The following is a 27,607-nucleotide window of genomic DNA, read 5'->3' on the forward strand; positions in this document are numbered from 1 at the left end:
GATAACAAGGGCATTTGCTAAATAGATGGTGTGTGTGCAACAATATACTGAAAGGTCAATTATATTGTGCAGCTTATCTCACCACCTGTAGTTATTTAGGTGAAAGCTCCAAAATGCTTGCCTAATATGTCTGTTTATCCAAAAGGAAGTATAGAGGGAGAGCTAGATAGATAGCATTGCATTACATTACATTACATGGCAATGCAATGCACAGTTGCTGAAGTTGAACCAAAATGAGCTTGTCATCTGGCTTCTGCAACTTTTAACATGAAAAATCCAATGAGGAGAAGAAAAGCAAAGCCAAAGAGTCCATCCCAAAATCCGACAAACAAGCAAAATGAACAAAAAGCATTGAATTCAATTCTTTCTGATTTTAGAAACTGCATTAAAGAAGGGGTGCACCGGTCCTGGAGATACTGCAATACCAGGTCAATGCGTGGAGTGGACAGAGCAAGCTCTTTTTCCATCTCCCTGTTCTAAAAATCCATTTAATATATGGTCCCCAGATAGGGGACGTATCAGATATTAAACTGATAAGAACAGATACTACACTTGATCTTAGCCAAAAGGCCGAGAAGCGATAACCAGAATTGGTTTCCGACTACGGTGCCACCCAAGGATTCTGAAAAGTCCATTTGTGGAGATGGCCACCTGGACTCCCGTTAAGAAGACATGCTGTCAACCTCTAGATCCCTCACATGCCTGCACTTTTCGGCTTGCTGCTGCTGCAATCCACGCGTTTTAGATCTGCATAACTCCACCTCTTTTAGCACAGTACCCTCAACCCCCGGCTGTTCCCACCCGCCTCAACACCGTTGGAAGGGAGGAGAACCAATTAAGGCGGGGGGGGGGGTGGAACGAGCAGCTGTCTACCCTTAGCAGGAGGGTTGCTGATTAATTACCTCTCCTGCTGCTGCTGCTGCTGGCTGTCCAGCAGCAGACTGAAGGTGGCTGCTGCTGTGCGCAGGTATATAAAGGCTCAGAGCCTATTATGACACGCGCAGCCAGCGTTCCATTGCCACATTCCGTCTACTGCAGGCGGGATACCTGGATGGCTGAATGTCACTGAGAAGCTCACAGAGACCGCCATAAGCAACAGTTTAAAAGAATGCCACAGACTAATCAACCAAACTTTTTGGGTTGGTTTCTCTTTTATAGTCTGCAGGCATTAAATGAAAGAAGTCAGTGTTCCAGCAGAGGGAGACAACGTTTCAGAAAAGGCATTGTAGCAAACCAAAAAAGAAATTTTAAGCGCAGCAGAGTAACCAGCTCACATACCTGTTAGCTCAGGTGAGTTTAAAAGGCTGCTGTTGATAACAAGGGCATTTGCTAAATAGATGGTGTGTGTGCAACAATATACTGAAAGGTCAATTATATTGTGCAGCTTATCTCACCACCTGTAGTTATTTAGGTGAAAGCTCCAAAATGCTTGCCTAATATGTCTGTTTATCCAAAAGGAAGTATAGAGGGAGAGCTAGATAGATAGCATTGCATTACATTACATTACATGGCAATGCAATGCACAGTTGCTGAAGTTGAACCAAAATGAGCTTGTCATCTGGCTTCTGCAACTTTTAACATGAAAAATCCAATGAGGAGAAGAAAAGCAAAGCCAAAGAGTCCATCCCAAAATCCGACAAACAAGCAAAATGAACAAAAAGCATTGAATTCAATTCTTTCTGATTTTAGAAACTGCATTAAAGAAGGGGTGCACCGGTCCTGGAGATACTGCAATACCAGGTCAATGCGTGGAGTGGACAGAGCAAGCTCTTTTTCCATCTCCCTGTTCTAAAAATCCATTTAATATATGGTCCCCAGATAGGGGACGTATCAGATATTAAACTGATAAGAACAGATACTACACTTGATCTTAGCCAAAAGGCCGAGAAGCGATAACCAGAATTGGTTTCCGACTACGGTGCCACCCAAGGATTCTGAAAAGTCCATTTGGGGAGATGGCCACCTGGACTCCCGTTAAGAAGACATGCTGTCAACCTCTAGATCCCTCACATGCCTGCACTTTTCGGCTTGCTGCTGCTGCAATCCACGCGTTTTAGATCTGCATAACTCCACCTCTTTTAGCACAGTACCCTCAACCCCCGGCTGTTCCCACCCGCCTCAACACCGTTGGAAGGGAGGAGAACCAATTAAGGCGGGGGGGGGGTGGAACGAGCAGCTGTCTACCCTTAGCAGGAGGGTTGCTGATTAATTACCTCTCCTGCTGCTGCTGCTGCTGGCTGTCCAGCAGCAGACTGAAGGTGGCTGCTGCTGTGCGCAGGTATATAAAGGCTCAGAGCCTATTATGACACGCGCAGCCAGCGTTCCATTGCCACATTCCGTCTACTGCAGGCGGGATACCTGGATGGCTGAATGTCACTGAGAAGCTCACAGAGACCGCCATAAGCAACAGTTTAAAAGAATGCCACAGACTAATCAACCAAACTTTTTGGGTTGGTTTCTCTTTTATAGTCTGCAGGCATTAAATGAAAGAAGTCAGTGTTCCAGCAGAGGGAGACAACGTTTCAGAAAAGGCATTGTAGCAAACCAAAAAAGAAATTTTAAGCGCAGCAGAGTAACCAGCTCACATACCTGTTAGCTCAGGTGAGTTTAAAAGGCTGCTGTTGATAACAAGGGCATTTGCTAAATAGATGGTGTGTGTGCAACAATATACTGAAAGGTCAATTATATTGTGCAGCTTATCTCACCACCTGTAGTTATTTAGGTGAAAGCTCCAAAATGCTTGCCTAATATGTCTGTTTATCCAAAAGGAAGTATAGAGGGAGAGCTAGATAGATAGCATTGCATTACATTACATTACATGGCAATGCAATGCACAGTTGCTGAAGTTGAACCAAAATGAGCTTGTCATCTGGCTTCTGCAACTTTTAACATGAAAAATCCAATGAGGAGAAGAAAAGCAAAGCCAAAGAGTCCATCCCAAAATCCGACAAACAAGCAAAATGAACAAAAAGCATTGAATTCAATTCTTTCTGATTTTAGAAACTGCATTAAAGAAGGGGTGCACCGGTCCTGGAGATACTGCAATACCAGGTCAATGCGTGGAGTGGACAGAGCAAGCTCTTTTTCCATCTCCCTGTTCTAAAAATCCATTTAATATATGGTCCCCAGATAGGGGACGTATCAGATATTAAACTGATAAGAACAGATTTTTTCTATCGAAAGCCCGAATTCGTGTACAAAACCCGAGTGCGCTTAAAAAAGTGACAAGTGCCACAAAAAAAGTGCACTAGGATGCTGGTCTTCTTGAAACCCTCTCCAAAAGGAGAAGGGTCCCCCAAACCATTCCCCGTCCCTCCGAGCCAAAAGGCCACAGCGAGGAACAGGGACAAAAAGCCACCTCCAGCCGAAGCCAGAGGCGACCCAATCTTACCCCCAGCACCTGCCCGAGTTCTCACCCGAGCAAGGCACTGGGAGCCAAAGACTGTGCTCCCCTCCCGGAAGAGGGGAGCCAACAACGCTCTCCTCCCGAAAGAAGAGAGCCAGGGGGGTTCAGGGGGGAGCGGAACCTGATGGCCACACACTCCCCCCCTAAACCTGCCAAGAGAGGAACCCGTAAGGGAACCGCATCCCGACAAAATCCTAGTAGGACGTGACACACGTGAATAAGTGGACACACAGTGACAAAGAAATTAAATAAATAGTGAAGGTTTCACAGTATAATACTGCCCGGACCTTCGACCGGGAATTGAAAAATTCCCCATCCTAAGGCCAGAAGGCCCGGAATAAGGGTGTGTGCGAAGAAAGAAAATTTGAAGTGCTTGTGCAAATGTGCCATAAACTCAAGTGGGGTTCCCAATCCCAGTGAGTTAAGGCACCCCAGGGTCACCACTCCTGGGGCACTTCACACTTCGGGCTTTCGATCTTCCCCGGCCCAATGGCGTCGATCCTGGGGGGCCATGCTTTCCACCAGATGACTATATTAGCCACCTGGCGTACTAACAAGCGCCTAAACCCCAGTGTGCATAATGTATCAATCTACTAGGGCGGCCAACATCCAAAACCGCCTTTTCGAAAGATACTACACTTGATCTTAGCCAAAAGGCCGAGAAGCGATAACCAGAATTGGTTTCCGACTACGGTGCCACCCAAGGATTCTGAAAAGTCCATTTGTGGAGATGGCCACCTGGACTCCCGTTAAGAAGACATGCTGTCAACCTCTAGATCCCTCACATGCCTGCACTTTTCGGTTTGCTGCTGCTGCAATCCACGCGTTTTAGATCTGCATAACTCCACCTCTTTTAGCACAGTACCCTCAACCCCCGGCTGTTCCCACCCGCCTCAACACCGTTGGAAGGGAGGAGAACCAATTAAGGCGGGGGGGGGGGGGTGGAACGAGCAGCTGTCTACCCTTAGCAGGAGGGTTGCTGATTAATTACCTCTCCTGCTGCTGCTGCTGCTGGCTGTCCAGCAGCAGACTGAAGGTGGCTGCTGCTGTGCGCAGGTATATAAAGGCTCAGAGCCTATTATGACACGCGCAGCCAGCGTTCCATTGCCACATTCCGTCTACTGCAGGCGGGATACCTGGATGGCTGAATGTCACTGAGAAGCTCACAGAGACCGCCATAAGCAACAGTTTAAAAGAATGCCACAGACTAATCAACCAAACTTTTTGGGTTGGTTTCTCTTTTATAGTCTGCAGGCATTAAATGAAAGAAGTCAGTGTTCCAGCAGAGGGAGACAACGTTTCAGAAAAGGCATTGTAGCAAACCAAAAAAGAAATTTTAAGCGCAGCAGAGTAACCAGCTCACATACCTGTTAGCTCAGGTGAGTTTAAAAGGCTGCTGTTGATAACAAGGGCATTTGCTAAATAGATGGTGTGTGTGCAACAATATACTGAAAGGTCAATTATATTGTGCAGCTTATCTCACCACCTGTAGTTATTTAGGTGAAAGCTCCAAAATGCTTGCCTAATATGTCTGTTTATCCAAAAGGAAGCATAGAGGGAGAGCTAGATAGATAGCATTGCATTACATTACATTACATGGCAATGCAATGCACAGTTGCTGAAGTTGAACCAAAATGAGCTTGTCAACTGGCTTCTGCAACTTTTAACATGAAAAATCCAATGAGGAGAAGAAAAGCAAAGCCAAAGAGTCCATCCCAAAATCCGACAAACAAGCAAAATGAACAAAAAGCATTGAATTCAATTCTTTCTGATTTTAGAAACTGCATTAAAGAAGGGGTGCACCGGTCCTGGAGATACTGCAATACCAGGTCAATGCGTGGAGTGGACAGAGCAAGCTCTTTTTCCATCTCCCTGTTCTAAAAATCCATTTAATATATGGTCCCCAGATAGGGGACGTATCAGATATTAAACTGATAAGAACAGATACTACACTTGATCTTAGCCAAAAGGCCGAGAAGCGATAACCAGAATTGGTTTCCGACTACGGTGCCACCCAAGGATTCTGAAAAGTCCATTTGTGGAGATGGCCACCTGGACTCCCGTTAAGAAGACATGCTGTCAACCTCTAGATCCCTCACATGCCTGCACTTTTCGGCTTGCTGCTGCTGCAATCCACGCGTTTTAGATCTGCATAACTCCACCTCTTTTAGCACAGTACCCTCAACCCCCGGTTGTTCCCACCCGCCTCAACACCGTTGGAAGGGAGGAGAACCAATTAAGGTGGGGGGGGGTGGAACGAGCAGCTGTCTACCCTTAGCAGGAGGGTTGCTGATTAATTACCTCTCCTGCTGCTGCTGCTGCTGGCTGTCCAGCAGCAGACTGAAGGTGGCTGCTGCTGTGCGCAGGTATATAAAGGCTCAGAGCCTATTATGACACGCGCAGCCAGCGTTCCATTGCCACATTCCGTCTACTGCAGGCGGGATACCTGGATGGCTGAATGTCACTGAGAAGCTCACAGAGACCGCCATAAGCAACAGTTTAAAAGAATGCCACAGACTAATCAACCAAACTTTTTGGGTTGGTTTCTCTTTTATAGTCTGCAGGCATTAAATGAAAGAAGTCAGTGTTCCAGCAGAGGGAGACAACGTTTCAGAAAAGGCATTGTAGCAAACCAAAAAAGAAATTTTAAGCGCAGCAGAGTAACCAGCTCACATACCTGTTAGCTCAGGTGAGTTTAAAAGGCTGCTGTTGATAACAAGGGCATTTGCTAAATAGATGGTGTGTGTGCAACAATATACTGAAAGGTCAATTATATTGTGCAGCTTATCTCACCACCTGTAGTTATTTAGGTGAAAGCTCCAAAATGCTTGCCTAATATGTCTGTTTATCCAAAAGGAAGCATAGAGGGAGAGCTAGATAGATAGCATTGCATTACATTACATTACATGGCAATGCAATGCACAGTTGCTGAAGTTGAACCAAAATGAGCTTGTCAACTGGCTTCTGCAACTTTTAACATGAAAAATCCAATGAGGAGAAGAAAAGCAAAGCCAAAGAGTCCATCCCAAAATCCGACAAACAAGCAAAATGAACAAAAAGCATTGAATTCAATTCTTTCTGATTTTAGAAACTGCATTAAAGAAGGGGTGCACCGGTCCTGGAGATACTGCAATACCAGGTCAATGCGTGGAGTGGACAGAGCAAGCTCTTTTTCCATCTCCCTGTTCTAAAAATCCATTTAATATATGGTCCCCAGATAGGGGACGTATCAGATATTAAACTGATAAGAACAGATACTACACTTGATCTTAGCCAAAAGGCCGAGAAGCGATAACCAGAATTGGTTTCCGACTACGGTGCCACCCAAGGATTCTGAAAAGTCCATTTGTGGAGATGGCCACCTGGACTCCCGTTAAGAATACATGCTGTCAACCTCTAGATCCCTCACATGCCTGCACTTTTCGGCTTGCTGCTGCTGCAATCCACGCGTTTTAGATCTGCATAACTCCACCTCTTTTAGCACAGTACCCTCAACCCCCGGTTGTTCCCACCCGCCTCAACACCGTTGGAAGGGAGGAGAACCAATTAAGGTGGGGGGGGGGTGGAACGAGCAGCTGTCTACCCTTAGCAGGAGGGTTGCTGATTAATTACCTCTCCTGCTGCTGCTGCTGCTGGCTGTCCAGCAGCAGACTGAAGGTGGCTGCTGCTGTGCGCAGGTATATAAAGGCTCAGAGCCTATTATGACACGCGCAGCCAGCGTTCCATTGCCACATTCCGTCTACTGCAGGCGGGATACCTGGATGGCTGAATGTCACTGAGAAGCTCACAGAGACCGCCATAAGCAACAGTTTAAAAGAATGCCACAGACTAATCAACCAAACTTTTTGGGTTGGTTTCTCTTTTATAGTCTGCAGGCATTAAATGAAAGAAGTCAGTGTTCCAGCAGAGGGAGACAACGTTTCAGAAAAGGCATTGTAGCAAACCAAAAAAGAAATTTTAAGCGCAGCAGAGTAACCAGCTCACATACCTGTTAGCTCAGGTGAGTTTAAAAGGCTGCTGTTGATAACAAGGGCATTTGCTAAATAGATGGTGTGTGTGCAACAATATACTGAAAGGTCAATTATATTGTGCAGCTTATCTCACCACCTGTAGTTATTTAGGTGAAAGCTCCAAAATGCTTGCCTAATATGTCTGTTTATCCAAAAGGAAGTATAGAGGGAGAGCTAGATAGATAGCATTGCATTACATTACATTACATGGCAATGCAATGCACAGTTGCTGAAGTTGAACCAAAATGAGCTTGTCATCTGGCTTCTGCAACTTTTAACATGAAAAATCCAATGAGGAGAAGAAAAGCAAAGCCAAAGAGTCCATCCCAAAATCCGACAAACAAGCAAAATGAACAAAAAGCATTGAATTCAATTCTTTCTGATTTTAGAAACTGCATTAAAGAAGGGGTGCACCGGTCCTGGAGATACTGCAATACCAGGTCAATGCGTGGAGTGGACAGAGCAAGCTCTTTTTCCATCTCCCTGTTCTAAAAATCCATTTAATATATGGTCCCCAGATAGGGGACGTATCAGATATTAAACTGATAAGAACAGATACTACACTTGATCTTAGCCAAAAGGCCGAGAAGCGATAACCAGAATTGGTTTCCGACTACGGTGCCACCCAAGGATTCTGAAAAGTCCATTTGTGGAGATGGCCACCTGAACTCCCGTTAAGAAGACATGCTGTCAACCTCTAGATCCCTCACATGCTTGCACTTTTCGGCTTGCTGCTGCTGCAATCCACGCGTTTTAGATCTGCATAACTCCACCTCTTTTAGCACAGTACCCTCAACCCCCGGCTGTTCCCACCCGCCTCAACACCGTTGGAAGGGAGGAGAACCAATTAAGGCGGGGGGGGGGGTGGAACGAGCAGCTGTCTACCCTTAGCAGGAGGGTTGCTGATTAATTACCTCTCCTGCTGCTGCTGCTGCTGGCTGTCCAGCAGCAGACTGAAGGTGGCTGCTGCTGTGCGCAGGTATATAAAGGCTCAGAGCCTATTATGACACGCGCAGCCAGCGTTCCATTGCCACATTCCGTCTACTGCAGGCGGGATACCTGGATGGCTGAATGTCACTGAGAAGCTCACAGAGACCGCCATAAGCAACAGTTTAAAAGAATGCCACAGACTAATCAACCAAACTTTTTGGGTTGGTTTCTCTTTTATAGTCTGCAGGCATTAAATGAAAGAAGTCAGTGTTCCAGCAGAGGGAGACAACGTTTCAGAAAAGGCATTGTAGCAAACCAAAAAAGAAATTTTAAGCGCAGCAGAGTAACCAGCTCACATACCTGTTAGCTCAGGTGAGTTTAAAAGGCTGCTGTTGATAACAAGGGCATTTGCTAAATAGATGGTGTGTGTGCAACAATATACTGAAAGGTCAATTATATTGTGCAGCTTATCTCACCACCTGTAGTTATTTAGGTGAAAGCTCCAAAATGCTTGCCTAATATGTCTGTTTATCCAAAAGGAAGTATAGAGGGAGAGCTAGATAGATAGCATTGCATTACATTACATTACATGGCAATGCAATGCACAGTTGCTGAAGTTGAACCAAAATGAGCTTGTCATCTGGCTTCTGCAACTTTTAACATGAAAAATCCAATGAGGAGAAGAAAAGCAAAGCCAAAGAGTCCATCCCAAAATCCGACAAACAAGCAAAATGAACAAAAAGCATTGAATTCAATTCTTTCTGATTTTAGAAACTGCATTAAAGAAGGGGTGCACCGGTCCTGGAGATACTGCAATACCAGGTCAATGCGTGGAGTGGACAGAGCAAGCTCTTTTTCCATCTCCCTGTTCTAAAAATCCATTTAATATATGGTCCCCAGATAGGGGACGTATCAGATATTAAACTGATAAGAACAGATACTACACTTGATCTTAGCCAAAAGGCCGAGAAGCGATAACCAGAATTGGTTTCCGACTACGGTGCCACCCAAGGATTCTGAAAAGTCCATTTGTGGAGATGGCCACCTGGACTCCCGTTAAGAAGACATGCTGTCAACCTCTAGATCCCTCACATGCCTGCACTTTTCGGCTTGCTGCTGCTGCAATCCACGCGTTTTAGATCTGCATAACTCCACCTCTTTTAGCACAGTACCCTCAACCCCCGGCTGTTCCCATCCGCCTCAACACCGTTGGAAGGGAGGAGAACCAATTAAGGCGGGGGGGGGGGGTGGAACGAGCAGCTGTCTACCCTTAGCAGGAGGGTTGCTGATTAATTACCTCTCCTGCTGCTGCTGCTGCTGGCTGTCCAGCAGCAGACTGAAGGTGGCTGCTGCTGTGCGCAGGTATATAAAGGCTCAGAGCCTATTATGACACGCGCAGCCAGCGTTCCATTGCCACATTCCGTCTACTGCAGGCGGGATACCTGGATGGCTGAATGTCACTGAGAAGCTCACAGAGACCGCCATAAGCAACAGTTTAAAAGAATGCCACAGACTAATCAACCAAACTTTTTGGGTTGGTTTCTCTTTTATAGTCTGCAGGCATTAAATGAAAGAAGTCAGTGTTCCAGCAGAGGGAGACAACGTTTCAGAAAAGGCATTGTAGCAAACCAAAAAAGAAATTTTAAGCGCAGCAGAGTAACCAGCTCACATACCTGTTAGCTCAGGTGAGTTTAAAAGGCTGCTGTTGATAACAAGGGCATTTGCTAAATAGATGGTGTGTGTGCAACAATATACTGAAAGGTCAATTATATTGTGCAGCTTATCTCACCACCTGTAGTTATTTAGGTGAAAGCTCCAAAATGCTTGCCTAATATGTCTGTTTATCCAAAAGGAAGTATAGAGGGAGAGCTAGATAGATAGCATGGCATTACATTACATTACATGGCAATGCAATGCACAGTTGCTGAAGTTGAACCAAAATGAGCTTGTCATCTGGCTTCTGCAACTTTTAACATGAAAAATCCAATGAGGAGAAGAAAAGCAAAGCCAAAGAGTCCATCCCAAAATCCGACAAACAAGCAAAATGAACAAAAAGCATTGAATTCAATTCTTTCTGATTTTAGAAACTGCATTAAAGAAGGGGTGCACCGGTCCTGGAGATACTGCAATACCAGGTCAATGCGTGGAGTGGACAGAGCAAGCTCTTTTTCCATCTCCCTGTTCTAAAAATCCATTTAATATATGGTCCCCAGATAGGGGACGTATCAGATATTAAACTGATAAGAACAGATACTACACTTGATCTTAGCCAAAAGGCCGAGAAGCGATAACCAGAATTGGTTTCCGACTACGGTGCCACCCAAGGATTCTGAAAAGTCCATTTGTGGAGATGGCCACCTGGACTCCCGTTAAGAAGACATGCTGTCAACCTCTAGATCCCTCACATGCCTGCACTTTTCGGCTTGCTGCTGCTGCAATCCACGCGTTTTAGATCTGCATAACTCCACCTCTTTTAGCACAGTACCCTCAACCCCCGGCTGTTCCCACCCGCCTCAACACCGTTGGAAGGGAGGAGAACCAATTAAGGCGGGGGGGGGGGTGGAACGAGCAGCTGTCTACCCTTAGCAGGAGGGTTGCTGATTAATTACCTCTCCTGCTGCTGCTGCTGCTGGCTGTCCAGCAGCAGACTGAAGGTGGCTGCTGCTGTGCGCAGGTATATAAAGGCTCATAGCCTATTATGACACGCGCAGCCAGCGTTCCATTGCCACATTCCGTCTACTGCAGGCGGGATACCTGGATGGCTGAATGTCACTGAGAAGCTCACAGAGACCGCCATAAGCAACAGTTTAAAAGAATGCCACAGACTAATCAACCAAACTTTTTGGGTTGGTTTCTCTTTTATAGTCTGCAGGCATTAAATGAAAGAAGTCAGTGTTCCAGCAGAGGGAGACAACGTTTCAGAAAAGGCAGTGTAGCAAACCAAAAAAGAAATTTTAAGCGCAGCAGAGTAACCAGCTCACATACCTGTTAGCTTAGGTGAGTTTAAAAGGCTGCTGTTGATAACAAGGGCATTTGCTAAATAGATGGTGTGTGTGCAACAATATACTGAAAGGTCAATTATATTGTGCAGCTTATCTCACCACCTGTAGTTATTTAGGTGAAAGCTCCAAAATGCTTGCCTAATATGTCTGTTTATCCAAAAGGAAGTATAGAGGGAGAGCTAGATAGATAGCATTGCATTACATTACATTACATGGCAATGCAATGCACAGTTGCTGAAGTTGAACCAAAATGAGCTTGTCATCTGGCTTCTGCAACTTTTAACATGAAAAATCCAATGAGGAGAAGAAAAGCAAAGCCAAAGAGTCCATCCCAAAATCCGACAAACAAGCAAAATGAACAAAAAGCATTGAATTCAATTCTTTCTGATTTTAGAAACTGCATTAAAGAAGGGGTGCACCGGTCCTGGAGATAATGCAATACCAGGTCAATGCGTGGAGTGGACAGAGCAAGCTCTTTTTCCATCTCCCTGTTCTAAAAATCCATTTAATATATGGTCCCCAGATAGGGGACGTATCAGATATTAAACTGATAAGAACAGATACTACACTTGATCTTAGCCAAAAGGCCGAGAAGCGATAACCAGAATTGGTTTCCGACTACGGTGCCACCCAAGGATTCTGAAAAGTCCATTTGTGGAGATGGCCACCTGGACTCCCGTTAAGAAGACATGCTGTCAACCTCTAGATCCCTCACATGCCTGCACTTTTCGGCTTGCTGCTGCTGCAATCCACGCGTTTTAGATCTGCATAACTCCACCTCTTTTAGCACAGTACCCTCAACCCCCGGCTGTTCCCACCCGCCTCAACACCGTTGGAAGGGAGGAGAACCAATTAAGGCGGGGGGGGGGAACGAGCAGCTGTCTACCCTTAGCAGGAGGGTTGCTGATTAATTACCTCTCCTGCTGCTGCTGCTGCTGGCTGTCCAGCAGCAGACTGAAGGTGGCTGCTGCTGTGCGCAGGTATATAAAGGCTCAGAGCCTATTATGACACGCGCAGCCAGCGTTCCATTGCCACATTCCGTCTACTGCAGGCGGGATACCTGGATGGCTGAATGTCACTGAGAAGCTCACAGAGACCGCCATAAGCAACAGTTTAAAAGAATGCCACAGACTAATCAACCAAACTTTTTGGGTTGGTTTCTCTTTTATAGTCTGCAGGCATTAAATGAAAGAAGTCAGTGTTCCAGCAGAGGGAGACAACGTTTCAGAAAAGGCATTGTAGCAAACCAAAAAAGAAATTTTAAGCGCAGCAGAGTAACCAGCTCACATACCTGTTAGCTCAGGTGAGTTTAAAAGGCTGCTGTTGATAACAAGGGCATTTGCTAAATAGATGGTGTGTGTGCAACAATATACTGAAAGGTCAATTATATTGTGCAGCTTATCTCACCACCTGTAGTTATTTAGGTGAAAGCTCCAAAATGCTTGCCTAATATGTCTGTTTATCCAAAAGGAAGTATAGAGGGAGAGCTAGATAGATAGCATTGCATTACATTACATTACATGGCAATGCAATGCACAGTTGCTGAAGTTGAACCAAAATGAGCTTGTCATCTGGCTTCTGCAACTTTTAACATGAAAAATCCAATGAGGAGAAGAAAAGCAAAGCCAAAGAGTCCATCCCAAAATCCGACAAACAAGCAAAATGAACAAAAAGCATTGAATTCAATTCTTTCTGATTTTAGAAACTGCATTAAAGAAGGGGTGCACCGGTCCTGGAGATACTGCAATACCAGGTCAATGCGTGGAGTGGACAGAGCAAGCTCTTTTTCCATCTCCCTGATCTAAAAATCCATTTAATATATGGTCCCCAGATAGGGGACGTATCAGATATTAAACTGATAAGAACAGATACTACACTTGATCTTAGCCAAAAGGCCGAGAAGCGATAACCAGAATTGGTTTCCGACTACGGTGCCACCCAAGGATTCTGAAAAGTCCATTTGTGGAGATGGCCACCTGGACTCCCGTTAAGAAGACATGCTGTCAACCTCTAGATCCCTCACATGCCTGCACTTTTCGGCTTGCTGCTGCTGCAATCCACGCGTTTTAGATCTGCATAACTCCACCTCTTTTAGCACAGTACCCTCAACCCCCGGCTGTTCCCACCCGCCTCAACACCGTTGGAAGGGAGGAGAACCAATTAAGGCGGGGGGGGGGGTGGAACGAGCAGCTGTCTACCCTTAGCAGGAGGGTTGCTGATTAATTACCTCTCCTGCTGCTGCTGCTGCTGGCTGTCCAGCAGCAGACTGAAGGTGGCTGCTGCTGTGCGCAGGTATATAAAGGCTCAGAGCCTATTATGACACGCGCAGCCAGCGTTCCATTGCCACATTCCGTCTACTGCAGGCGGGATGCCTGGATGGCTGAATGTCACTGAGAAGCTCACAGAGACCGCCATAAGCAACAGTTTAAAAGAATGCCACAGACTAATCAACCAAACTTTTTGGGTTGGTTTCTCTTTTATAGTCTGCAGGCATTAAATGAAAGAAGTCAGTGTTCCAGCAGAGGGAGACAACGTTTCAGAAAAGGCATTGTAGCAAACCAAAAAAGAAATTTTAAGCGCAGCAGAGTAACCAGCTCACATACCTGTTAGCTCAGGTGAGTTTAAAAGGCTGCTGTTGATAACAAGGGCATTTGCTAAATAGATGTTGTGTGTGCAACAATATACTGAAAGGTCAATTATATTGTGCAGCTTATCTCACCACCTGTAGTTATTTAGGTGAAAGCTCCAAAATGCTTGCCTAATATGTCTGTTTATCCAAAAGGAAGTATAGAGGGAGAGCTAGATAGATAGCATTGCATTACATTACATTACATGGCAATGCAATGCACAGTTGCTGAAGTTGAACCAAAATGAGCTTGTCATCTGGCTTCTGCAACTTTTAACATGAAAAATCCAATGAGGAGAAGAAAAGCAAAGCCAAAGAGTCCATCCCAAAATCCGACAAACAAGCAAAATGAACAAAAAGCATTGAATTCAATTCTTTCTGATTTTAGAAACTGCATTAAAGAAGGGGTGCACCGGTCCTGGAGATACTGCAATACCAGGTCAATGCGTGGAGTGGACAGAGCAAGCTCTTTTTCCATCTCCCTGTTCTAAAAATCCATTTAATATATGGTCCCCAGATAGGGGACGTATCAGATATTAAACTGATAAGAACAGATACTACACTTGATCTTAGCCAAAAGGCCGAGAAGCGATAACCAGAATTGGTTTCCGACTACGGTGCCACCCAAGGATTCTGAAAAGTCCATTTGTGGAGATGGCCACCTGGACTCCCGTTAAGAAGACATGCTGTCAACCTCTAGATCCCTCACATGCCTGCACTTTTCGGCTTGCTGCTGCTGCAATCCACGCGTTTTAGATCTGCATAACTCCACCTCTTTTAGCACAGTACCCTCAACCCCCGGCTGTTCCCACCCGCCTCAACACCGTTGGAAGGGAGGAGAACCAATTAAGGCGGGGGGGGGTGGAACGAGCAGCTGTCTACCCTTAGCAGGAGGGTTGCTGATTAATTACCTCTCCTGCTGCTGCTGCTGCTGGCTGTCCAGCAGCAGACTGAAGGTGGCTGCTGCTGTGCGCAGGTATATAAAGGCTCAGAGCCTATTATGACACGCGCAGCCAGCGTTCCATTGCCACATTCCGTCTACTGCAGGCGGGATACCTGGATGGCTGAATGTCACTGAGAAGCTCACAGAGACTGCCATAAGCAACAGTTTAAAAGAATGCCACAGACTAATCAACCAAACTTTTTGGGTTGGTTTCTCTTTTATAGTCTGCAGGCATTAAATGAAAGAAGTCAGTGTTCCAGCAGAGGGAGACAACGTTTCAGAAAAGGCATTGTAGCAAACCAAAAAAGAAATTTTAAGCGCAGCAGAGTAACCAGCTCACATACCTGTTAGCTCAGGTGAGTTTAAAAGGCTGCTGTTGATAACAAGGGCATTTGCTAAATAGATGGTGTGTGTGCAACAATATACTGAAAGGTCAATTATATTGTGCAGCTTATCTCACCACCTGTAGTTATTTAGGTGAAAGCTCCAAAATGCTTGCCTAATATGTCTGTTTATCCAAAAGGAAGTATAGAGGGAGAGCTAGATAGATAGCATTGCATTACATTACATTACATGGCAATGCAATGCACAGTTGCTGAAGTTGAACCAAAATGAGCTTGTCATCTGGCTTCTGCAACTTTTAACATGAAAAATCCAATGAGGAGAAGAAAAGCAAAGCCAAAGAGTAGAGATGAGCGGTGTTCGACTAGAACTGTTCGCCAATCTCAAATTCGAGCTGTTTTGGGCAGTGTTCGAGTTGTTCGACGAACCCGAACGATTTGCAAAAAATTCGGCTGTTCGAGGTTATGTTCGATAACTGTTCGTGCACCAAAAGCGTGTCCTGCATGTCTGGCGCTATTTAGAGCACCAATCATGCAGGGATTGTCTGCCACTCACTGTAATGCCACAGCCATGGTGGTTGTGGCATTACAGTGATTGCCCAAATCGATGGGAACAGTGCCAACAGTGAAACATGAAAAGCCGGCAATTCAGCAGCGGCATACACCGGTACCCGACAATTTAGAACCGAAAGAATAGAGTATCACACATAGATTAGATAGATAGAAACATGTCAGTCACATATATATGAAGTACAGTGACAGTGTTGCTTACTGTACTTGTCATTTAGTGTAAAGGATTTATCAAAAAAAATATTAGTGTTTTCATGCACCGTCTCTTTAAAAAAGCCGGCCGGCAATTCAGCAGCGGTACCCGACAATTTATAACAGACAGAATAGAGCTTCACACATAGATTAGATAGATAGAAACATGTCAGTCATATATATATGAAGTACAGTGATAGTGTTGGTTACTGTACTTGTCATTTAGTATTAAAATAAAGGATTTATTATTAAAAAAATTGGCGTGGGGTTCCCCTTAATTTTAGGCTCTAGCGGAGGTTAAGCAGACGGCTGGGGCAGATGTTTGAAGCCTGGGAAGGGGGTAATACCCACGGAGCTTCCCAGGCTACTAATATCAGCCCCCAGCTGAATACATAGCCTTTACTAGCTATTAAAATGGGGGACCCCCCAAAAAAAATGACGTGGGGTCCCCCCTAATTTAATAGCTAGCAAAGGCTAGGCAGACAGCTGGGGGCTGATATTAATAGCCCAGGAAGGGAGCCATGAATATTGGCCCCCTCCCAGGCTAGAAACACCAGCCGTCAGCCGCCCCAGAAATGGCGCATTCATAGGATGCGCCAATTCTGGCACTTAGCCTCGCTCTTCCACGCTGCCCTGGTGCGGTGGCAGGGGGTAATAGGGTTGGGGTTGATGTCAGATTATAATGCCAGCTGACATCAAGCCCAGGTTAGTAATGGAGAGGCGTCTATAAGACACCCCCATTACTAACCCCATAGTCAAAGTTAAAAAAAACACAAACACCCAGAATAAAGTCCTTTAATTGAAATAAAGACACAATCCTTTATTGTTCTAAATTAAACCATACTTACCGTCACGCCCATTCCAGCTGAAGCCAACGATCTCCTGCAACAAAAGAAAAATAATAAAGCAACCTCATCCTTACCTTTCCATGGTTCCCACGACAGCTTCAGCTCTGCTACATCGAGATGACAGGCTGGACCGCAGCAGAACGCTGCCATCCAGCCTGTCATCCCGCAGACACTGAGAAGCGCAGGCATGCTTGCGCTGCTCAGCGTCTCTCTGTGACGACATCCAGATGAGCCGAGTTCATGTCCAATGAACTCGGCTCACCTCATGCACGTCACTGACAGCGTGGGAAAATTCTCACGCTGAAGCGGTGAGTGCAGGAGAATTCTCCCACGCTGTCAGTGACGTGCATAAGGTGAGCTCATGTCCAATGAACTCAGCTCACCTCCTGCACGTCACTGACAGTGTGGGAGAATTCTCCTGCACTCAGCGCTTCAGCGTGAGAATTCTCCCGCTGAAGCGCTGAGTGCAGGAGAATTTTCCCACGCTGTCAGTGACGTGCATAAGGTGAGCTCATGTCCAATGAACTCAGCTCACCTCCTGCACGTCACTGACAGCGTGGGAGAATTCTCCTGCACTCAGCGCTTCAGCGTGAGAATTCTCCCGCTGAAGCGCTGAGTGCAGGAGAATTTTCCCACGCTGTCAGTGACGTGCATGAGGTGAGCCGAGTTCATTGGACATTAACTCGGCTCATCTGGATGCCCTCACAGAGAGACACTGTGGAGCGCAAGCAAGCCTGCGCTTCTCAGTGTCTGCGAGATGACAGGCTGGATGGCAGCGTTCTGCTGCGGTCCAGCCTGTCATCTCGATGTAGCAGAGCTGAAGCTGTCATGGGAACCATGGAAAGGTAAGGATGATGTTGCTTTATTATTTTTCTTTTATTTCAGGAGATCGTTGGCTTCAGCTGGAATGGGCGTGATGGTAAGTATGGTTTAATTTAGAACAATAAAGAATTGTGTGTTTATTTCAATTAAAGGACTTTTTTCTGGGTGTTGTGTTTTTTTTAAATACTTTACTAGAAATTCATGGTGGTCATGTCTAATATTGGCGTGACCCCATGAATTTCGGGCTTAGGGCCAGCTGATAATGCCAAGCTGGCCCTAACCCCTTTATTACCCAGTGAGCCACCGCATCAGGGCCCTGGATGAGTTGGGTACAGCGCCAGAAGATGGCGCTTCTATGAACGCGCCATTTTCCGGGGTGGCTGCGGACTGCAATTTGCAGCGGGGGTGGCCCAGAAAGCTTGGGCCTCCCTGCGCTGCGGATTCCAGCCCCCAGCTGCCTAGTTGTACCTGGCTGGACACAAAAACAGGGCGAAGCCCCACGTCAATTTTCTTTAAATTATTTCATGAAATAATTAAGAAAAAAAGGGCTTCCCTATATTGTTGTGTCCGGCCAGGTACAAATAGGCAGCTGGTGGTTGGGGGCAGCCCGTTCCTGCCTGCTGTACCTGGCTGGACACAAATATAGTGCGAAGCCCCACGTCAATTTTTTTTAAATTATTTCATGAATTTCCTGAAATAATTTAAAAAAATTGAAGTGGGGCTTCGCACTATATTTGTGTCCAGCCAGGTACAGCAGGCAGGAACGGGCTGCCCCCATCCACCAGCTGCCTATTTGTACCTGGCCGGACACAACAATATAGGGAAGCCCTTTTTTTCTTAATTATTTCATGAATTTCATGAAATAATTAAAAAAAATTGATGTGGGGCTTCGCACTATATTTGTGTCCAGCCAGGTACAGCAGGCAGGAACGGGCTGCCCCCAACCACCAGCTGCCTATTTGTACCTGGCCGGACACAACAATATAGGGAAGGCCTTTTTTTCTTAATTATTTCATGAAGTTCATGAAATAATTAAAAAAAAAGTACGTGGGGCTTCGCCCTATTTTTGTGTCCAGCCAGGTACAACTAGGCAGCTGGGGGCTGGAATCTGCAGCGCAGGGAGGCCCAAGCTTTCTGGGCCCCCCCCGCTACAAATTGCAGTCCGCAGCCACCCCGGAAAATGGCGCGTTCATAGAAGCGCCATCTTCTGGCGCTGTACCCAACTCATCCAGGGCCCTGGTGCGGTGGCTCACTGGGTAATAAAGGGGTTAGGGACAGCTTGGTATTATCAGCTGGCCCCAAGCCCAAAATTCATGGGGTCACGCCAGTATTAGACATGACCGCCATGAATTTCTAGTAAAGTATTTAAAAAAAACACAACACCCAGAATAAAGTCCTTTAATTGAAATAAAGACACAATTCTTTATTGTTCTAAATTAAACCATACTTACCATCACACCCATTCCAGCTGAAGCCAACGATCTCCTGCAATAAAAGAAAAATAATAAACCAACCTCATCCTTACCTTTCCATGGTTCCCACGACAGCTTCAGCTCTGCTTCATCGAGATGACTGGCTGGACCGCAGCAGAACGCTGCCATCCAGTCTGTCATCCCGCAGACACTGAGAAGCGCAGGCATGCTTGCGCTCCTCACTGTCTCTCTGTGACGGCATCCAGATGAGCCGAGGTCATGTCCAATGAACTCGGCTCACCTCATGCACGTCACTGACAGCGTGGGAAAATTCTCACGCTGAAGTGCTGAGTGCAGGAGAATTCTCCCACGCTGTCAGTGATGTGCATGAGGTGAGCTCATGTCCAATGAACTCAGCTCACCTCCTGAACGTCACTGACAGCGTGGGAAAATTCTCCTGCATTCAGCGCTTCAGCGTGAGAATTTTCCCACGCTGTCAGTGACGTGCATGAGGTGAGCCGAGTTCATTGGACATGAACTCGGCTCATCTGGATGTCGTCACAGAGAGACGCTGAGCAGCGCAAGCAAGCCTGCGCTTCTCAGTGTCTGCGGGATGACAGGCTGGATGGCAGCGTTCTGCTGCGGTCCAGCCTGTCATCTCGATGTAGCAGAGCTGAAGCTGTCGTGGGAACCATGGAAAGGTAAGGATGAGGTTGCTTTATTATTTTTCTTTTATTGCAGGAGATCGTTGGCTTCAGCTGGAATGGGCGTGATGGTAAGTATGGTTTAATTTAGAACAATAAAGGATTGTGTCTTTATTTCAATTAAAGGACTTTATTCTGGGTGTTTGGGTTTTTTTTAACTTTGACTATGGGGTTAGTAATGGGGGTGTCTTATAGACGCCTCTCCATTACTAACCTGGGCTTGATGTCAGCTGGCATTATAAGCTGACATCAACCCCAACCCTATTACCCCCTGCGACCGCACCAGGGCAGCGTGGAAGAGCGAGGCTAAGTGCCAGAATTGGCGCATCCTATGAATGCGCCATTTCTGGGGTGGCTGACGGCTGGTGTTTCTAGCCTGGGAGGGGGCCAATATTCATGGCTCCCTTCCTGGGCTATTAATATCAGCCCCCAGCTGTCTGCCTAGCCTTTGCTAGCTATTAAATTAGGGGGGACCCCACGTCATTTTTTTTGGGGGGTCCCCCATTTTAATAGCTAGTAAAGGCTATGTATTCAGCTGGGGGCTGATATTAGTAGCCTGGGAAGCTCCGTGGGTATTACCCCCTTCCCAGGCTTCAAACATCTGCCCCAGCCGTCTGCTTAACCTCCGCTAGAGCCTAAAATTAAGGGGAACCCCACGCCAATTTTTTTAATAATAAATCCTTTATTTTAATACTAAATGACAAGTACAGTAACCAACACTATCACTGTACTTCATATATATGTGACTGACATGTTTCTATCTATCTAATCTATGTGTGATGCTCTATTCTGTCTGTTATAAATTGTCGGGTACCGCTGCTGAATTGCCGGCCGGCTTTTTTAAAGAGACAGTGCATGGAAACACTATTATTTTTTTAAATAAATCCTTTACACTAAATGACAAGTACAGTAAGCAACACTGTCACTGTACTTATTATATATGTGACTGACATGTTTCTATCTATCTAATCTATGTGTGAAGCTCTATTCTTTCTGTTCTAAATTGTCGGGTACAGATGCTGAATTGCCGGCCGGCTTTTTTAAAGAGACGGTGCATGAAAACACTAATATTTTTTTTAATAAATCCTTTACACTAAATGACAAGTGCAGTAACCAACACTGTCACTGTGCTTCTTATATGTGTGACTGACATGTTTCTATCTATCTAATCTATGTGTGATGCTCTATTCCTTCTTGTCTAAATTGTCGGGTACCGGTGTATGCCGCTGCTGAATTTGCCGGCCGGCTTTTTTAAAGAGAGTGTCTTCTGAGCAGTTTGTCAGCTTTTGGACACATTTGCAGGTGTTTTCTATGTGTTTCTATGTGTTTTTGTTTGCCTGCCATTGGTTTTAACGGTGTTCGACGGTGTTCTAAGGTGTTCGACGAACAGTTCGACGAACAGTTCCTCGAACATCCCGGTGTTCGACGAACCGAACCGAACCCGAACACTACGGGGGTGGCTCAACACTACCAAAGAGTCCATCCCAAAATCCGACAAACAAGCAAAATGAACAAAAAGCATTGAATTCAATTCTTTCTGATTTTAGAAACTGCATTAAAGAAGGGGTGCACCGGTCCTGGAGATACTGCAATACCAGGTCAATGCGTGGAGTGGACAGAGCAAGCTCTTTTTCCATCTCCCTGTTCTAAAAATCCATTTAATATATGGTCCCCAGATAGGGGACGTATCAGATATTAAACTGATAAGAACAGATACTACACTTGATCTTAGCCAAAAGGCCGAGAAGCGATAACCAGAATTGGTTTCCGACTACGGTGCCACCCAAGGATTCTGAAATGTCCATTTGTGGAGATGGCCACCTGGACTCCCGTTAAGAAGACATGCTGTCAACCTCTAGATCCCTCACATGCCTGCACTTTTCGGCTTGCTGCTGCTGCAATCCACGCGTTTTAGATCTGCATAACTCCACCTCTTTTAGCACAGTACCCTCAACCCCCGGCTGTTCCCACCCGCCTCAACACCGTTGGAAGGGAGGAGAACCAATTAAGGCGGGGGGGGGGGTGGAACGAGCAGCTGTCTACCCTTAGCAGGAGGGTTGCTGATTAATTACCTCTCCTGCTGCTGCTGCTGCTGGCTGTCCAGCAGCAGACTGAAGGTGGCTGCTGCTGTGCGCAGGTATATAAAGGCTCAGAGCCTATTATGACACGCGCAGCCAGCGTTCCATTGCCACATTCCGTCTACTGCAGGCGGGATACCTGGATGGCTGAATGTCACTGAGAAGCTCACAGAGACCGCCATAAGCAACAGTTTAAAAGAATGCCACAGACTAATCAACCAAACTTTTTGGGTTGGTTTCTCTTTTATAGTCTGCAGGCATTAAATGAAAGAAGTCAGTGTTCCAGCAGAGGGAGACAACGTTTCAGAAAAGGCATTGTAGCAAACCAAAAAAGAAATTTTAAGCGCAGCAGAGTAACCAGCTCACATACCTGTTAGCTCAGGTGAGTTTAAAAGGCTGCTGTTGATAACAAGGGCATTTGCTAAATAGATGGTGTGTGTGCAACAATATACTGAAAGGTCAATTATATTGTGCAGCTTATCTCACCACCTGTAGTTATTTAGGTGAAAGCTCCAAAATGCTTGCCTAATATGTCTGTTTATCCAAAAGGAAGTATAGAGGGAGAGCTAGATAGATAGCATTGCATTACATTACATTACATGGCAATGCAATGCACAGTTGCTGAAGTTGAACCAAAATGAGCTTGTCATCTGGCTTCTGCAACTTTTAACATGAAAAATCCAATGAGGAGAAGAAAAGCAAAGCCAAAGAGTCCATCCCAAAATCCGACAAACAAGCAAAATGAACAAAAAGCATTGAATTCAATTCTTTCTGATTTTAGAAACTGCATTAAAGAAGGGGTGCACCGGTCCTGGAGATACTGCAATACCAGGTCAATGCGTGGAGTGGACAGAGCAAGCTCTTTTTCCATCTCCCTGTTCTAAAAATCCATTTAATATATGGTCCCCAGATAAGGGACGTATCAGATATTAAACTGATAAGAACAGATACTACACTTGATCTTAGCCAAAAGGCCGAGAAGCGATAACCAGAATTGGTTTCCGACTACGGTGCCACCCAAGGATTCTGAAAAGTCCATTTGTGGAGATAGCCACCTGGACTCCCGTTAAGAAGACATGCTGTCAACCTCTAGATCCCTCACATGCCTGCACTTTTCGGCTTGCTGCTGCTGCAATCCACGCGTTTTAGATCTGCATAACTCCACCTCTTTTAGCACAGTACCCTCAACCCCCGGCTGTTCCCACCCGCCTCAACACCGTTGGAAGGGAGGAGAACCAATTAAGGCGGGGGGGGGGGTGGAACGAGCAGCTGTCTACCCTTAGCAGGAGGGTTGCTGATTAATTACCTCTCCTGCTGCTGCTGCTGCTGGCTGTCCAGCAGCAGACTGAAGGTGGCTGCTGCTGTGCGCAGGTATATAAAGGCTCAGAGCCTATTATGACACGCGCAGCCAGCGTTCCATTGCCACATTCCGTCTACTGCAGGCGGGATACCTGGATGGCTGAATGTCACTGAGAAGCTCACAGAGACCGCCATAAGCAACAGTTTAAAAGAATGCCACAGACTAATCAACCAAACTTTTTGGGTTGGTTTCTCTTTTATAGTCTGCAGGCATTAAATGAAAGAAGTCAGTGTTCCAGCAGAGGGAGACAACGTTTCAGAAAAGGCATTGTAGCAAACCAAAAAAGAAATTTTAAGCGCAGCAGAGTAACCAGCTCACATACCTGTTAGCTCAGGTGAGTTTAAAAGGCTGCTGTTGATAACAAGGGCATTTGCTAAATAGATGGTGTGTGTGCAACAATATACTGAAAGGTCAATTATATTGTGCAGCTTATCTCACCACCTGTAGTTATTTAGGTGAAAGCTCCAAAATGCTTGCCTAATATGTCTGTTTATCCAAAAGGAAGTATAGAGGGAGAGCTAGATAGATAGCATTGCATTACATTACATTACATGGCAATGCAATGCACAGTTGCTGAAGTTGAACCAAAATGAGCTTGTCATCTGGCTTCTGCAACTTTTAACATGAAAAATCCAATGAGGAGAAGAAAAGCAAAGCCAAAGAGTCCATCCCAAAATCCGACAAACAAGCAAAATGAACAAAAAGCATTGAATTCAATTCTTTCTGATTTTAGAAACTGCATTAAAGAAGGGGTGCACCGGTCCTGGAGATACTGCAATACTAGGTCAATGCGTGGAGTGGACAGAGCAAGCTCTTTTTCCATCTCCCTGTTCTAAAAATCCATTTAATATATGGTCCCCAGATAGGGGACGTATCAGATATTAAACTGATAAGAACAGATACTACACTTGATCTTAGCCAAAAGGCCGAGAAGCGATAACCAGAATTGGTTTCCGACTACGGTGCCACCCAAGGATTCTGAAATGTCCATTTGTGGAGATGGCCACCTGGACTCCCGTTAAGAAGACATGCTGTCAACCTCTAGATCCCTCACATGCCTGCACTTTTCGGCTTGCTGCTGCTGCAATCCACGCGTTTTAGATCTGCATAACTCCACCTCTTTTAGCACAGTACCCTCAACCCCCGGCTGTTCCCACCCGCCTCAACACCGTTGGAAGGGAGGAGAACCAATTAAGGCGGGGGGGGGGTGGAACGAGCAGCTGTCTACCCTTAGCAGGAGGGTTGCTGATTAATTACCTCTCCTGCTGCTGCTGCTGCTGGCTGTCCAGCAGCAGACTGAAGGTGGCTGCTGCTGTGCGCAGGTATATAAAGGCTCAGAGCCTATTATGACACGCGCAGCCAGCGTTCCATTGCCACATTCCGTCTACTGCAGGCGGGATACCTGGATGGCTGAATGTCACTGAGAAGCTCACAGAGACCGCCATAAGCAACAGTTTAAAAGAATGCCACAGACTAATCAACCAAACTTTTTGGGTTGGTTTCTCTTTTATAGTCTGCAGGCATTAAATGAAAGAAGTCAGTGTTCCAGCAGAGGGAGACAACGTTTCAGAAAAGGCATTGTAGCAAACCAAAAAAGAAATTTTAAGCGCAGCAGAGTAACCAGCTCACATACCTGTTAGCTCAGGTGAGTTTAAAAGGCTGCTGTTGATAACAAGGGCATTTGCTAAATAGATGGTGTGTGTGCAACAATATACTGAAAGGTCAATTGTATTGTGCAGCTTATCTCACCACCTGTAGTTATTTAGGTGAAAGCTCCAAAATGCTTGCCTAATATGTCTGTTTATCCAAAAGGAAGTATAGAGGGAGAGCTAGATAGATAGCATTGCATTACATTACATTACATGGCAATGCAATGCACAGTTGCTGAAGTTGAACCAAAATGAGCTTGTCATCTGGCTTCTGCAACTTTTAACATGAAAAATCCAATGAGGAGAAGAAAAGCAAAGCCAAAGAGTCCATCCCAAAATCCGACAAACAAGCAAAATGAACAAAAAGCATTGAATTCAATTCTTTCTGATTTTAGAAACTGCATTAAAGAAGGGGTGCACCGGTCCTGGAGATACTGCAATACCAGGTCAATGCGTGGAGTGGACAGAGCAAGCTCTTTTTCCATCTCCCTGTTCTAAAAATCCATTTAATATATGGTCCCCAGATAGGGGACGTATCAGATATTAAACTGATAAGAACAGATACTACACTTGATCTTAGCCAAAAGGCCGAGAAGCGATAACCAGAATTGGTTTCCGACTACGGTGCCACCCAAGGATTCTGAAATGTCCATTTGTGGAGATGGCCACCTGGACTCCCGTTAAGAAGACATGCTGTCAACCTCTAGATCCCTCACATGCCTGCACTTTTCGGCTTGCTGCTGCTGCAATCCACGCGTTTTAGATCTGCATAACTCCACCTCTTTTAGCACAGTACCCTCAACCCCCGGCTGTTCCCACCCGCCTCAACACCGTTGGAAGGGAGGAGAATCAATTAAGGCGGGGGGGGGGGTGGAACGAGCAGCTGTCTACCCTTAGCAGGAGGGTTGCTGATTAATTACCTCTCCTGCTGCTGCTGCTGCTGGCTGTCCAGCAGCAGACTGAAGGTGGCTGCTGCTGTGCGCAGGTATATAAAGGCTCAGAGCCTATTATGACACGCGCAGCCAGCGTTCCATTGCCACATTCCGTCTACTGCAGGCGGGATACCTGGATGGCTGAATGTCACTGAGAAGCTCACAGAGACCGCCATAAGCAACAGTTTAAAAGAATGCCACAGACTAATCAACCAAACTTTTTGGGTTGGTTTCTCTTTTATAGTCTGCAGGCATTAAATGAAAGAAGTCAGTGTTCCAGCAGAGGGAGACAACGTTTCAGAAAAGGCATTGTAGCAAACCAAAAAAGAAATTTTAAGCGCAGCAGAGTAACCAGCTCACATACCTGTTAGCTCAGGTGAGTTTAAAAGGCTGCTGTTGATAACAAGGGCATTTGCTAAATAGATGGTGTGTGTGCAACAATATACTGAAAGGTCAATTATATTGTGCAGCTTATCTCACCACCTGTAGTTATTTAGGTGAAAGCTCCAAAATGCTTGCCTAATATGTCTGTTTATCCAAAAGGAAGTATAGAGGGAGAGCTAGATAGATAGCATTGCATTACATTACATTACATGGCAATGCAATGCACAGTTGCTGAAGTTGAACCAAAATGAGCTTGTCATCTGGCTTCTGCAACTTTTAACATGAAAAATCCAATGAGGAGAAGAAAAGCAAAGCCAAAGAGTCCATCCCAAAATCCGACAAACAAGCAAAATGAACAAAAAGCATTGAATTCAATTCTTTCTGATTTTAGAAACTGCATTAAAGAAGGGGTGCACCGGTCCTGGAGATACTGCAATACCAGGTCAATGCGTGGAGTGGACAGAGCAAGCTCTTTTTCCATCTCCCTGTTCTAAAAATCCATTTAATATATGGTCCCCAGATAAGGGACGTATCAGATATTAAACTGATAAGAACAGATACTACACTTGATCTTAGCCAAAAGGCCGAGAAGCGATAACCAGAATTGGTTTCCGACTACGGTGCCACCCAAGGATTCTGAAAAGTCCATTTGTGGAGATAGCCACCTGGACTCCCGTTAAGAAGACATGCTGTCAACCTCTAGATCCCTCACATGCCTGCACTTTTCGGCTTGCTGCTGCTGCAATCCACGCGTTTTAGATCTGCATAACTCCACCTCTTTTAGCACAGTACCCTCAACCCCCGGCTGTTCCCACCCGCCTCAACACCGTTGGAAGGGAGGAGAACCAATTAAGGCGGGGGGGGGGTGGAACGAGCAGCTGTCTACCCTTAGCAGGAGGGTTGCTGATTAATTACCTCTCCTGCTGCTGCTGCTGCTGGCTGTCCAGCAGCAGACTGAAGGTGGCTGCTGCTGTGCGCAGGTATATAAAGGCTCAGAGCCTATTATGACACGCGCAGCCAGCGTTCCATTGCCACATTCCGTCTACTGCAGGCGGGATACCTGGATGGCTGAATGTCACTGAGAAGCTCACAGAGACCGCCATAAGCAACAGTTTAAAAGAATGCCACAGACTAATCAACCAAACTTTTTGGGTTGGTTTCTCTTTTATAGTCTGCAGGCATTAAATGAAAGAAGTCAGTGTTCCAGCAGAGGGAGACAACGTTTCAGAAAAGGCATTGTAGCAAACCAAAAAAGAAATTTTAAGCGCAGCAGAGTAACCAGCTCACATACCTGTTAGCTCAGGTGAGTTTAAAAGGCTGCTGTTGATAACAAGGGCATTTGCTAAATAGATGGTGTGTGTGCAACAATATACTGAAAGGTCAATTATATTGTGCAGC

The 27,607-nt window shown here is 45.7% G+C and overlaps 15 non-coding genes and 2 pseudogenes across 15 annotated transcripts; all 17 read right to left on the minus strand.

Moving 5' to 3' along the window:
* Window positions 1-391: 391 nt before the first annotated feature.
* LOC141189227 (U2 spliceosomal RNA) lies at window positions 392-582 on the minus strand. The gene has a single exon (XR_012263294.1). It is a non-coding gene; the product is annotated as a U2 spliceosomal RNA (small nuclear RNA).
* Window positions 583-1,703: 1,121 nt separating this feature from the next.
* On the minus strand, window positions 1,704-1,894 carry LOC141189228 (U2 spliceosomal RNA). The gene has a single exon (XR_012263295.1). It is a non-coding gene; the product is annotated as a U2 spliceosomal RNA (small nuclear RNA).
* A 1,120-nt stretch (window positions 1,895-3,014) lies between these two features.
* On the minus strand, window positions 3,015-3,194 carry LOC141185818 (U2 spliceosomal RNA; annotated as a pseudogene).
* Window positions 3,195-3,983: 789 nt separating this feature from the next.
* LOC141186243 (U2 spliceosomal RNA) lies at window positions 3,984-4,075 on the minus strand (annotated as a pseudogene).
* Window positions 4,076-5,198: 1,123 nt separating this feature from the next.
* Window positions 5,199-5,389, minus strand: LOC141189229 (U2 spliceosomal RNA). The gene has a single exon (XR_012263296.1). It is a non-coding gene; the product is annotated as a U2 spliceosomal RNA (small nuclear RNA).
* Window positions 5,390-6,508: 1,119 nt separating this feature from the next.
* Window positions 6,509-6,699, minus strand: LOC141189230 (U2 spliceosomal RNA). Its single transcript, XR_012263297.1, has one exon. It is a non-coding gene; the product is annotated as a U2 spliceosomal RNA (small nuclear RNA).
* A 1,120-nt stretch (window positions 6,700-7,819) lies between these two features.
* Window positions 7,820-8,010, minus strand: LOC141189231 (U2 spliceosomal RNA). The gene has a single exon (XR_012263298.1). It is a non-coding gene; the product is annotated as a U2 spliceosomal RNA (small nuclear RNA).
* A 1,121-nt stretch (window positions 8,011-9,131) lies between these two features.
* On the minus strand, window positions 9,132-9,322 carry LOC141189233 (U2 spliceosomal RNA). Its single transcript, XR_012263300.1, has one exon. It is a non-coding gene; the product is annotated as a U2 spliceosomal RNA (small nuclear RNA).
* Window positions 9,323-10,444: 1,122 nt separating this feature from the next.
* Window positions 10,445-10,635, minus strand: LOC141189234 (U2 spliceosomal RNA). Its single transcript, XR_012263301.1, has one exon. It is a non-coding gene; the product is annotated as a U2 spliceosomal RNA (small nuclear RNA).
* A 1,121-nt stretch (window positions 10,636-11,756) lies between these two features.
* Window positions 11,757-11,947, minus strand: LOC141186898 (U2 spliceosomal RNA). Its single transcript, XR_012261134.1, has one exon. It is a non-coding gene; the product is annotated as a U2 spliceosomal RNA (small nuclear RNA).
* Window positions 11,948-13,064: 1,117 nt separating this feature from the next.
* Window positions 13,065-13,255, minus strand: LOC141191156 (U2 spliceosomal RNA). The gene has a single exon (XR_012265157.1). It is a non-coding gene; the product is annotated as a U2 spliceosomal RNA (small nuclear RNA).
* Window positions 13,256-14,376: 1,121 nt separating this feature from the next.
* LOC141189235 (U2 spliceosomal RNA) lies at window positions 14,377-14,567 on the minus strand. Its single transcript, XR_012263302.1, has one exon. It is a non-coding gene; the product is annotated as a U2 spliceosomal RNA (small nuclear RNA).
* A 6,800-nt stretch (window positions 14,568-21,367) lies between these two features.
* On the minus strand, window positions 21,368-21,558 carry LOC141189236 (U2 spliceosomal RNA). Its single transcript, XR_012263303.1, has one exon. It is a non-coding gene; the product is annotated as a U2 spliceosomal RNA (small nuclear RNA).
* A 1,121-nt stretch (window positions 21,559-22,679) lies between these two features.
* LOC141184469 (U2 spliceosomal RNA) lies at window positions 22,680-22,870 on the minus strand. Its single transcript, XR_012259221.1, has one exon. It is a non-coding gene; the product is annotated as a U2 spliceosomal RNA (small nuclear RNA).
* Window positions 22,871-23,991: 1,121 nt separating this feature from the next.
* Window positions 23,992-24,182, minus strand: LOC141185139 (U2 spliceosomal RNA). Its single transcript, XR_012259829.1, has one exon. It is a non-coding gene; the product is annotated as a U2 spliceosomal RNA (small nuclear RNA).
* A 1,120-nt stretch (window positions 24,183-25,302) lies between these two features.
* On the minus strand, window positions 25,303-25,493 carry LOC141189237 (U2 spliceosomal RNA). The gene has a single exon (XR_012263304.1). It is a non-coding gene; the product is annotated as a U2 spliceosomal RNA (small nuclear RNA).
* A 1,121-nt stretch (window positions 25,494-26,614) lies between these two features.
* On the minus strand, window positions 26,615-26,805 carry LOC141184470 (U2 spliceosomal RNA). The gene has a single exon (XR_012259222.1). It is a non-coding gene; the product is annotated as a U2 spliceosomal RNA (small nuclear RNA).
* Between the last annotated feature and the right edge of the window lie 802 nt (window positions 26,806-27,607).

This window comes from Phyllobates terribilis, unplaced genomic scaffold, assembly GCF_046119375.1.
Source record: "Phyllobates terribilis strain yellow unplaced genomic scaffold, ASM4611937v1 Scaffold_40__1_contigs__length_11209783, whole genome shotgun sequence".
NCBI lineage: Eukaryota > Metazoa > Chordata > Amphibia > Anura > Dendrobatidae > Phyllobates > Phyllobates terribilis.